This window comes from Hibiscus syriacus, unplaced genomic scaffold, assembly GCF_006381635.1.
Source record: "Hibiscus syriacus cultivar Baekdansim isolate YM2019G1 unplaced genomic scaffold, ASM638163v2 tig00110007_pilon, whole genome shotgun sequence".
Taxonomy (NCBI): domain Eukaryota; kingdom Viridiplantae; phylum Streptophyta; class Magnoliopsida; order Malvales; family Malvaceae; genus Hibiscus; species Hibiscus syriacus.
In genome coordinates this window covers 1,894,547-1,906,056 of record NW_024062559.1, presented here as the reverse complement: position 1 = coordinate 1,906,056, position 11,510 = coordinate 1,894,547, and positions in this window count along the sequence as shown.

Sequence of the window (11,510 nt, the reverse complement as noted above, 5' to 3'; positions counted from 1 at the left end):
CTGTTTAACGTTGTTAGCTCGACGACCTGATTTTTCAGATTACGAGTTCCTTTAAATTGATTTCTTAGATTAGACCAACTGGAGAATTTTCATAATACGGCTTCAACCTTTGACCGTTAACTTTAAATCAAACTCCTGAGTTATCTTCAACTTCAATAGCACCATGAGGAAAGACACGAGTTACTGTAAACGGTCCGAGCCATTTTGATATGAGTTTTCCTGCAAAAAGTTTAAATTTGGAGTTAAATAACAAAACCTTTTGACCGACAGAAAAAGTTTTAAAAGAATTTCTACTATCGTGAAATTCTTTTGCTTTTTCTTTAAATATCCGAGCACTGTCATATGCATTTTTTCGGATTTCTTCAAGTTCTTGAATGTGTAATTACTGTCATATGCATTTTTTCGGATTTCTTCAAGTTCTTGAATGTGTAATTCGAAACAGTGAACATCTTTTTTTTTTCAATATTTTTTCTGGAAACAATTTTGTTTTTTTTTCGTGAAACAAGAGTGATACAAGATCTTAAGTCTCGGTAAGGGTTTGAAAAGAGAGGTAAAATAAAAAGAAAGGCTTTGGGTTTAATTATGAGGTGTAAAACAAAGGAAGGGAAATAGACTCAAATGTGGTTCACTAGTGGATATATAAAAGGGTAGGCTTTTTGGGAAAAGTGGATTTATCCTAGGTGACCCTATCACATTAAAACATTGCGTTCAACATGCAGTCTCAACATGCATTGTGATTACAAGTTTTAGAACATCCTAAATAGTCCGGCACACACAAGTCAAACACTGAGCAAGAAACAAAATGTATGCTCGTTAGGCTTAAATCATACAAGAAAAGTTTTTATGCACTTAGTCAAGTTCATCTCTACCGACAAAAGCATGACATATCAATACTCAACAAAATTTTCACCAACTATACCAATTACAAATAATGCAAATTAAATTCGATCAAAATATAGTCACATCCAAAAGGAAGCAAGAGTATAAAGCGAAATTCAAGACTAGCAACCAACGATCTCAACACATCAATATCAGAACAACTCAATTTCAAACAATTAAACAAGTCAAGGAAAAATTTGACGACACGCCTTATCCTTCCCCTCACTTATTTTGTTTTGTCCCAAAACGTATATCGAATTGTAAAACAAAGAGAGAGAAAAGAATACTCCCCAATCAAGTGGCGACCACGACCATGTCGAAACGAGCTCAGGCGAAGGTAAGAAATATTCGATCGAATTTGAATCTGTTTAGAGAAAAATAAAATAAAACTAAGCATCTGATAAAATAAAATTAAAATAAATAAATTTTGCTAAAAATAAAGCGAAATTAAAATAAAAATAAAATGAAAATAAAACGAAATGGTTGCACCCATCAAGCGCTTTTGTTTAACGTTGTTAGCTCGACGACCTGATTTTTCAGATTGCGGGTTCCTTTAAATTGATTTCTTAGATTAGACCAACAGGAGAATTTTCATAATACGGCTTCAACCTTTGACCGTTAACTTTAAATCAAACTCCTGAGTTATCTTCAACTTCAATAGAACTATGAGGAAAGACATGAGTTACTGTAAATGGTCCGAGCCATTTTGATATGAGTTTTCCTGCAAAAAGTTTAAATTTGGAGTTAAATACAAAACCTTTTGACAGACGAAAAATGTTTAAAAGAAATTCTACTATCGTGAAATTCTTTTATTTTTTCTTTAAATATCCGAGCACTGTCATATGCATTTTTTCGGATTTCTTCAAGTTATTGAATGTATAATTTCTGAGCTTCACCAACCGTATCCATTTCCATGTTACAATATTTAATAGCCCAATAAACCAATATTCTAAATCAACCGGTAAATAACATAGTTTAAGCAAAACAAGTCGGTATGGTGACATTCCAATGGGACCTTTATAAGCAGTTTGATATGCCCAAAGTGCATCAGTTACTTTTAAACTCTAATCCTTTTGGTCCAGTTTAACAATTTTTTCAAGAATTGTTTTAATTTCCCAATTTATGAAATGTGTTCCTCCAAATTTCTTCATCAGTGATTCGATCACTCGTTTATGAAATGTGTTCTCTATCGCTTATTATAGCCCTAGGCGTGACAAGCCTGGAAAAATAGTATTTTTCAAAAAATTAATTGTAGTATTAGCATCATTATTCGAGTGGATTTAGCTTCCACCCATTTAGAAACATAATCTACAACTAAAATAATATAGGTATTTCCAAATGACGAAACAAAAGGACGATATAATCGATTCCCCAAACATAAAAAATTTCATAAACTTGTATAGAATTAAGTGACATTTAATTCCTATGGCTTAAATTACTTGTACGTTGACATCTTTCACAAGTTTTACAAAACAGATAAGAGTCTCAAAAGATGTTAGGCCAAAAAAAAACTTCATTCAAGAACTTTATGGGTTGTACATTTTGGCTCAAAATGACCAACACAAGAGTAAGAATGACAAATTTGTAAAATTGAATTTACCTCTCTTTTGGTAATACATCGCCGAATTACCTGATCTGAGCAGTGCTTTCATAAATAAGGATCGTCCCAAATATAGTATCGGGATTCAGGCTTAATTCGGTTAATTTCAACTGTCGGCAAATCTAATGGTAACTTGTGGCCAAATAATTAACCATGTTTGCAAACATGGGGTTATGCTTTGCACCACCATCAATTTTTATTCAGGAAATTCTTCTCTAAGTGGTGGGTCAGATGTGGAAAGGGAAATTCGACTCAACTGATCCATTACCAAATTTTCACATACCTTTTTGTATTTGATTTCCAAGTTAAATTACTATAAAAGAAGGATCCACCAGATAAACCTCGATTTTTTCCTTTTGCTCATCAAATACCTTAAAGCTGCATGATCGGAAAAAAAGTAATTTTAGTGCCAAGCAAATAAGATCTAAATTTTTCTAAAGCAAAAATTATAGAAAAAAGTCATTTTTCTGTAGTCGAATAATTTTTCTGGGCCAAGTCAAAATTTTGGGACTCATAGGATATGACATGTGGCTCTTTCCCTATTTTATGGCAGAGAACGGCTCCAACGCTAGTATCTGATGCATCACACATAAGTTCAAAGGGGAAATTCCGATCTGGTGACTGAACAATTGGAGCTGAAATAAGCTTTTTCTTTAATGAATCGAAAGACTCCTTGCATTTTGAATTAAAGTTAAAGTCTTGATCCTTTTAAAGAAGATTACATAATGGTTATACTGTCTTCGAAAAGTCTTTACTAAACCTGCGGTAAAATCCTGCATGGCCAAGAAAAGAACAAATTTCCCTCATAGTTGTGGGGTAAGGAAGTGAGAGTATAATATCTTTTTTAGCTTTATCAATCGAAATCCCTTTTGAGGAAACATATGACCTAAAATTAACCCTTTATGAACCATAAATGACATTTTTCATAGTTTAAAACAAGGTTATATTCTAAGCATCTTTTAGTTAAATTATCAAGACATTCATTAAAAGAATTACTATAAACCGTGAAGTCGTCCATAAAGTTTTTGATTCCCTTCTCCACATAGTCGGAAAATATACTTAACATGCATATTTGGAAGGTGGCCGATGCGTTACAAAGACCAAAGGGCATCCTTCTATAGGAAAATGTACCAAAGGGACAAGTAAAAGTCATTTTTACTTGATCCTTTGGTGCTACTGGGATTTGAAAAAAACCTGAAAAACCATCAAGCCAATAGTAAAGAGTTTTCCCAACTAATCTTTCAATCATTTGGTCTATAAAAGGAAGAGGAAAATGATCTTTTCCTATAATCAAAACGAACTCGCCATCCATTTTGAACTATTGTTGGCACTAACTCCCCTTTTTAATTTTTGACCACTGTGACTCCTTTTGTTGGGAACCACATGAATCTGACTTTCCCAATTACTATCTGATATTGGATAGATTACGTCAACATCAAGGAGTTTTTGAATTTCCTTTTCACTACTTCCATCATCGGTGGATTTAATCGACATTGTCCTTCTCGTGATGGATTTGCTCCTTCTTCGACGTTGATCTTGTGCATGTAAGTTGAGGGAATTAATCCTTTAAAGTCAGTAATGATCCATCCTATGAGTTCTTTGTGAGAACGCAATATTACTACCAAAGTTTCCTCTTTTTTTCGGACAATTTACTTGTGATGATCACCAATAAGGTTTCATTTTTGCCCAAAAAGGTATATTTCAAATGTTTCGGTAATTGTTCAAATCTACCTCAAGTGCCTGCAAAACAGAAGGTAAAATTTTAGTTTTAAAGGAAGATAAAGATAAATCAGAATTGATTGAATTAATATTTTCAAACTCCCTTTCTTCCTCTTCGTGACACAGTTCATGATCCTTGAAAAGATCATAAGAAAAATTAAATTCAATATATTCATCAATTAAAGGATCTGTAATATCAACATAATTAATTCTTTCAACATGATTTGGGCATTTCATTACTTTGTAAACATCAAATTCAACGATCTCACCATCAAATTCCATTGTCAGTATACCACTTCTAACATCGATCTTTGTATGTGCGGTGCTTAGGAAGGGTCAGCCTAAGAGTACTTCAGAATAATAATCCGGCCTATCATGTTCCATGTCAATGACATAGAAATATGCAGAAAAAAATAATATATCGACTTTACTAAGATATTTTCCATCACTCCTACTGGATAGATCATAGATCGATCAACCAACTATATGGATATTCATGTCTCCTTCAAAGGCTCATTAGTAATCATTTTATAAATAGAAAGTGGCATAACGTTGATTGAAGCCCCTAATTCACACATTGCACGTTTAATTTTAAAATCACTTATTTTGCAAGGTATAGCGAACATACCTTGATCTTTATCTTTGGTGGTAGCTTTCGTTGAAAAATTGCATAGACATTTTCTCTCAAATTTACCTTTTAATGCCCCATTAATTTTCTTTTTGTAATGTAAAGTTCTTTTAAAAATCGAGCATACCTTGGTACTTGTTGAATTACTTCAAGAAGAGGTATGTTGACTTGAACTTTTTCGATCACCTCCAAAATCTTTCTTTCTTCAGCTCTTTTATAATGTTTCATCAACCTTGATGGGAAGGGTGGTAGATTGATTTCATGAGAAGAAAGAAAATAATGTGAGTCAGACGTACCTTGTATTTTTTAAGGTGGCATTTTTTTTGTTCTTCTTGATGTGCGACTTTTTATACTGGAACTTCGGGTGAGATGACTGTTCCACTTTGGAGTGTAATGGCACTAACATTCTCTCTCAGATTTAACTCCGTTTGAGAAGGTAGTCTTCCTTGTGATTCCAATTTCCCCACTGTTTGAGCTAGTCGGCTCACTTGGTTATCCAACTCTTGAAGATATGTCTCGGTTCGGCTTTGGAATTTTTCCTAGGATGCAATGAACTTTTCTTTATATGTAACCAACTTTTCTTGTGAAATTGCTAACTTTCCTATGATTTCCTCTAACGATGGCTTTTGCGTTTGCCGTTGAAGAGGTGGTCTTGGTTGATAGGCTGGCTTTTGATTTATCACATAGCTAAAGTTTGGGTGGTCTCGCCATCCTAGATTACAAGTATTTTTGTATAGGTTATATTGTCTTTGTGGAGGACATGGAAAGTTCCCTACGATATTGATTTATGTATTGCCTCCTTGTATCAGTGGGAAACAATCCGTCGGATGGTCTAGCTTTGTGCATATCCTACATGCTATTGTTACTCTAGATTTTCCTACATCAAGTGAATTAACTACTTCAATTAATTTATCTAACTTATTTTTCAAGGGAAAAGTTACTTATCCCGTGATCCTGTCGGCTGGGTTCACTTGAAAATTGTTGAGAGTTGGCTACTATAGTTGAAATCAATTCCCTTGCTGTTGTTGGGGTCATGTTGACTAATGCTCCTCCATTGGCGGCATCTACCATTTTCATCTCCATTGGTAAAAGGCCTTCATAAAAGTATTAAAGTAATGTTTGATCACTTAATGCGTGTTGCGCATAACGTGAGCAAAGTTTTTAAATCGATCAAAATAGTCATAAAGATTTTCTTCGGTATTTTTTGAACGGAAAGAATGCGCCTTTGTAACTCGCTTGCTTTAGCAACTGGGAAGAACCTGTGAAGAAAAATTCGACTCATGTCAGCCCATGGATTAACTAAATTTGGAGGCAAATAAAATAACTAATCTTTAACCAAGTCGACTAAAGAGAAAGGGAAAGCTCTCAATTTAATTTGATATTCGGTAACTCCCTATGGTTTCGTGCTAGTGTAAACAACGTGGAACTCCAACAAGTGTTTGTACGGATCTTCAGTGGGAAAGCCATGGAAAGTGGGAAGAAGATGAATGAGTCATGTCTTTAATTGAAATGGAGTCCCGCCACTAGGAAAATTAATCCATAATGGTGTCTGAGTGAAAGGAGTTGTGGCTAGCTCTCGATCGTTTATTTTTCTTTTACCATCGGGATTTGATCTTCGTTATATGTGTCTACTTCAGAGTTTGTTTTCGGATTTGGTTCAGTTTCTAAACTTTGCTCTCGTACTTCTTGTCTTTTTCTTTTTTCTCGAAGCGTTTGTGCGTGGATTCTTCGTGCTCACGATTCGATCTCCGGGTCTAGATCTGCTAATTCACCTGGGTTTCTTCTGGTTATAAATAAGAAACTAGAAAAATAAATCAGTATTTGCTATTAGTCCCCGATAATAGCGCCAATTTGATAACCATCGTTTTGCTATCAAAATAATTCTGACTTCCTAATAAATAGAAAGGAAAAGCAGTATAGAGAAGCAGGGTCAATCCATAGGGATTGTGGTATTTCTGATTTAGTAAAACTCTTTCTTGATTTTAGAAGAAGATAGAATTCCAGATGAAATTGGAAAGATAGAATAAAATAAAAAAGGAAAAATAACGAAATAATAAATAATGATTTAAAATAGTAATAAAGATAAAAGGGGGTTTTAAATTATTTAAAGAAGTATAATGAGATAAAAATTGAATAAACAAATAAATAAAATAAATAAATTGGGATAAAGAAAACTTATGGTAAAAGCAACCTCAGACTTCAACTTTGTCTTAAATTCCTCGGATCATCGAAATAGATCTTTACTCCAAGATTCACATCAGTTTACAAGGACAATTCTTCGCTGCCAACTCGGATTATGTTGTTTCAACAATAACTAATTCCGATCTCGGCTTCCTCTTACCGTAACAACATCCAAACCAATGTCAACTTTTGGTTTTGAAAATCGTTTTGATTTGAAAAGTAAGCTCAGAAAACATAGGGAAAAATCCGAAGCGATTTAATTGCCTTACAATTCTCACGTTTGGAATTGAGCCTTCGCTTTAGCCTTCGACTTAAAACAAAATTAGCTAAGCATGACCAAAGTCATGCTTAGCATATTTGAAAACAAAATTTAAAGAAAAATAAAAGGAAGTATTTGAAAAATAGAGAGAAGAGAAAAAGAAGATTTTATTCTCAGATAGAGAGATATGTTTTTAGGCTTACCCTGAGAGGGTATTTATAGCCTTCGAATTCCTAAAAACAAGCTAAAGATAATTCCTAAAACAATATCTTAAATCCTAATTAAAACACTTAAAACTATTTAAACTAAAATACCTCAAACAAAGATAAAATAAAATAATATCCTAAATCCTAATTGAAATACTTAAAACTATTTAAATTAAAATTCATAAAACAAATATAATATTTAAAATGATATCTTAAAATTTTAGTTTAATTCATATCCGAATTACAGAAACGTGCGGTTGATCCATTCGTTCTTCTAGAAGCGTTGACTGGACCTTCTAGAAACTACTACGTCAGACCGTGTCATGTCCAGAGTCGTTTCCATGTCTCCAGCTGTGTCCAAATAATAAAACAATGTAGAATGCGCTCGTTTTACTACTAATTCTAGAGAGTAAGACCCTGCACAAAAATAAGCATAACACGACCAAATCAGCAGCAATAAATCCATAAGATCGAAGAATTAACGAGCAAATATTACCGGTTCAGAACACTCGTCACATGCCTTCATCGTTTAGTTGGTATACTTGCCTTCTCCACAATTTCTATCATGCGCTTTACAGAAAGAGGAAAATGTTTGGGTTTTACAGAGAAAAATGCATCTTTGCTACTCTCCATAGAAACAAACCTCGATAAAGGAATCCTTGCATATTAAAATGAAGTATCGAGTTTTTAGTAACTTTCAGGTCACCGAAGGGCACCACAAGTGTTGAGTTAATCGATTGATGGAATCGGCTAAGAGGGGGTGAATTGGCAATTAAAAATTTGGTGGAAGCTTTTGCAGAAAATTGAAAGTAATTGCATAATGATTTAGAGTGGTTCGACTTTCTCAACCAAAGTCTACATCCACTACCTTAGCTATCTATACTAAGGATTTTCCACAAATTCACTAATTCGTCTTTCTTTTGAGGACAAAGAGTAACCTTACAAACCCTCAAGAATTATACCACAAATTCTTGAGAACACTCTCTCCAAAAGAGAACAATACAAATTTACAAACTTACAAGGAAATCCTCACAAGGTAGATTGTTTGTACAATTCTAGAACAAATAAAAGAACACTCAAGAATGAATACAATTGAGTACAAGTAGTGTGCTTGAAAGAAAAATGAATATTTGAATGAAAAATACTCTTGAAAGGCTCACAAGGTAACTTGATTCTGATGAAACTTGTTTAAATAAACCTTCAAATGATTTTAAACGTTAGGGATGATTAGTGGATTCAATAGAGTCATTTAAGTGTGAAACAATTAATGAAAGTGGATGGGAGCATCTGTGCATTGATGCATGCCCTAGGTGCATCGGTGCATCGGTGTAAAATTCAAATATTTTGACCGTTGGACTCTCAGTGCATCGGTGCACTAAGAGTGCATCGATGCATAAAATGCATTCGATATTTTGAAAAATCCTGAGTGCATCGATGCATGGTCTTGTGCATCGATGCATCAAATGCACTGAGTGCATCGATGCATGGTATGTGCATCGATGCATAAAATGCATTCAATGTTCAAGAAATTAATTGATGCATCGATGCATGGATTGGTGCATCGGTGCATGCCCTTGAAAAATTGATTTTAGGCTTGATTTTGGTTCAAAATACTTTGTGAAAATTTGTTTAAAAATAGTTTAAGTATAAAACAAAAATTTACACATTTAGTAAGGTTTAAAATTGATATTGAAAGACTTGGAGTAATAGTTTAATATTCGAGTAATTAAATCGAATATACTTTTAGAAAATCATTTGCAAAATCTTAAAATTCATTTAACTTAATTTGTTATATCGAAACATCAAAATGTATTTAACAATCTCCCCCTTTTTGATATAACAAAACACTTGAGTAATTTTAAGATTTTCTTTGAAAAACTATTTTGAAAATCAAGTTTGATATTACTCCCCCTTACTATAACATTTCTCCCCTTTTAAAACATTTTACACTTCTCCCCTTTTTGTTAAATCAAAAAGACTCTAAAAAACCTTTACACAAGGTTTTAAAAAACTTGGCCAATTTATATTTAGAAACTTAAAGATTAAGCTCCAAAGATCAAAGATCAAAATAGAGATTAGCCATTAGTTTCATAATCAATATTCATAATAAAATGTGAAATGGCATAATTGGTCATAATGCAACTAATATGTAAATGATGCAAGAATTAAACCAAACCAAATATTTATAATAAGTTCAAACAACCAATCATTCAACTCCAAAAATAGCAAAATGTTTAATCAATCCATGTTTTAAGTTTAATCCAAAATACAATCAAACTAAAATAAGTCTAATCATCCATAGAAGGATCGGGAGGCGGAGGAGGAAATCGGGCTTACATCTCAAGAGAGAGAGCATCCAGTGTGCAAGCATCTGATTCTTGTGGAGCTGGTTCCGGTGCAGGCTCGTCATCGGGTACGTGATCATCGATGTCTTGCATAAGCTATTGAAATTCAGGATCATCGTCTGATGCTGGAGCCGGAGGAGGAGGAGGAGGAGCACGAGAGGAGCTAGGAGTAGCTCGTGAGGAACTAGCTCTCGAACTTTGCTTACCGGGTCTAAAAAACCATTGACCGGTAACCTCTTCTTGTTTTCAATCCGATTTCTTCAAGGATGTGAGATTGACTGGGTTTTGGAGAGGAAAAGGATTGTCAAGAGAGATATCCAAACCGAGTTTGATAAAGAGATTGCTAAGAAGACAACCATAAACTAATGTTTCAACATGTTTGGATGGGATAATGTTTACGATATCGACTAGCACACTAAAGATAATCTGTTAAAGATTTATTTTGATCTTATTCTTAATACAATACATCCACCATAAATCCCTAGCACGAAGAGTGGAGTACCTACCCGCTGATGGTCGAAACCACCATGAGATCATGAAATGAAGAAAACGATCGTGATGAGAACGAAGGGTACTAACACTAGCATTTGGGAGATATGGATAATCCACAGTTTCTTTTTCGTCATAGACACCATCGTCATCTAACCCAAATTTTGAAGCTATAGTTGCAGAATCAATAAGAATATATTGTCCTAAAAGATAGGATCTAATTCCTATAGTTCCACATTGAGTTTCATTTTGAATACAGATCGCATTAGAATAGAAAATACGGACTAATTGATGAAAAACGACAGGTCTAAGAGAGAACAGTTTATCAAACTTCCATGTTCTAAGAATCGGGAGGTATTCAAATTTAAAGTTTATCATGGCTTGTAGAGATGGAAATTGTTCTTCCCTAATTCTATAAGATTGGAAAGAATCCATGTACCTATGGTACAATTCTTCTCTCCGACGTTCAGGCATATTAAAGCAAGATCCTAATAGGCTATTAGGAGGTTGAGGAACGGGATTAGGAGGTTGGTTTAAATGAGAATGACTTGACGAAGTTCTAGGGCGTTTGGGATTAGACATGATTTAGGAATCGGAATAAGAAATATAACCTGCAAATTGAAACATATGTATGCAATTTAATCAATCCCAAAACTCAATTGAGTCTGCAATAATCAAGGTTCTCTAAAATAATCCTAATGGGCAAAATTTTGAAAAATATTTGAAAATATCATTGGAAATATTGCAATACATATAGTTTTCATAAAAACGATATAATGAAGTCAAAAACATCAATGATTTTCAATATTTTTTTAATTTCGAATTTCAAAGAAAATTTTGAAAAATTATGTGTTTTTATGAAATTTGTTGTAAAATCTAGTTTAGAATCATCATATAACCAATGCCGATATAATGTTCATCCTAGAACTAATCAAAACTTGCCCTAAGATCGAAAATTTATAAAATGAGTTTTTAGAAAAGTTTACCTTGAAATTTCAGATTGAGAGGGATGTGTTGATGTTTTGCATGAATTAATGATTGAAGCAGGATTAGGAGTTGAAAAGCTCGAAGATTCCGATAAAAAAACCAAGGATTTGGAGCAATTTTGAGAGTAGGAAAGAGAGAGGAGGCGAACGGCTATGAGAGTTTAGTTTTAGGTTTTGAAACAAATGAGAAAATAAGCCTTTTTAACCTAAAACCCGAC